This window comes from Olea europaea, chromosome 20 (genome assembly GCF_002742605.1).
Source record: "Olea europaea var. sylvestris chromosome 20, O_europaea_v1, whole genome shotgun sequence".
In the NCBI taxonomy this organism is placed as follows: domain Eukaryota; kingdom Viridiplantae; phylum Streptophyta; class Magnoliopsida; order Lamiales; family Oleaceae; genus Olea; species Olea europaea.
In genome coordinates this window covers 11,946,251-11,947,912 of record NC_036256.1, presented here as the reverse complement: position 1 = coordinate 11,947,912, position 1,662 = coordinate 11,946,251, and positions in this window count along the sequence as shown.

Genomic DNA, 1,662 nt, shown 5'->3' with positions numbered 1-1,662 from the left:
AGAAAACATTTATCAAAATTTTTCAAGTGGTGTGACCAAGATCATGGAAGAGACAAGACTATGGTGGAGATACATTATTATTTTTGGAGATGAAATTTAAGAAATCTTACTTGGATACTCACTTAACAAATAAAAATCACGTGAAGTCATACAATTACAAAGTAAACATCTTACCTTGGATTTGAATTAAAAGAGATGAAGACAAATTGGATTCTAAGAATTTTCTAAAACTTTGAACAAACTTAAAAACTCTTGAAAACTTGAACAAACTAGATGTCAAGATTTGTGATTTTAGTATGTTGGTGTCTGAGATATTACGATTTATATGATCGACGTATTTACATAGGACCGACCTATCGAATATTCTCTATTTATAGGAAAGATTATGTATTGAAATTTATGAAATTTTAAATAATTAATATTTAAATAAAATAACTTATTCCATACATATTAAATTTGAATATATATACTTATTTCTTTTCATATACTTCCAAGACAACATATTTAATTTCCATATCCCTCCCTTCCCATTCTCCTTTTTCAACCCAAAATCAAGTTGAATTGAATTTTCTCATAGGGCACAAGGGCTTGTAGATATTACTCTTCATCATGGCCAAAACAATTTTGCTATTTGTACACTATAGGTTAACAGTCTTCTTGATAGGATGATGTGGCTTTTCTCATTTTCAAAACAGGGGTCAACGAAAAAAAGGGACAAGAGGCCAAACCCACTTCATTTTAGGCACCATTTCTCTCCGACATTTTGACAAACCTTCAGCCGATTTTTCTGCAAATTTTTCGATGATTTCTTGATAGCAATCGACCAGCTCATAGTCTCCCAATTTTTCACCAATCGACTGGGACGGACTCACATGGGGTCATGTAGGGTCAAATGATCTCACAATTTTTTTAATTTTTTGGTTGAAAACTTAATTTTCTATCCAAAAAAGTTCAAATCCTAAATCTATATCCATATCACATGATCCATATTCATTATTTAGTCCATAGATATATCATATAATTCACCGATTTCTTCTCAATGTGCAAACACCGAACATAAACAGCAAACAACCGATTTTTCCTTTTTGTTCATGATACGTTGTTCTGAAAAAAAATTTGACCCCACACTTCAAAATATCTGGGTCCACCCCTGCCAATCGACCAACCCACATTCACTGAAGTCCTCGACTAATACTTCTACCGACCAACCCATTTCGCAAAGAAGTTGATGTTGCACGTTCATTCAGACACCACATCGGCCAAGCCAGCTGACTTCCACCGACCAACCCTTCGTCATAAAGTCAAAGATGGTGACAAACAAAGGTAATTTCGTTTTTGTACAATCAATTTGCTTTTGTAGTTTATGACTGTATGAAATGCAATGGGTTCACCGATCTAGCTGAAATCTTAGGCAAAACTAAGAAGAGTAGTTAACCATCTTTAGCGCCTATTCTATCTAGTAGAATCATACCACTCTTTGTGACTGACTCTTACCTGTGTCTAAAAATGCGTTCTTTGATGGTTAAACATTTCAGTTCAGTGATTGTTAATCTCAATCTTGTGACTTTATTGTAAATGCTGGTTCAAATCTGAAATTTGGTTTTCTTCTTAAGTGGATGAGAAATGGTATCGACTAAATATCCTGTATCAATTGAAAATTAG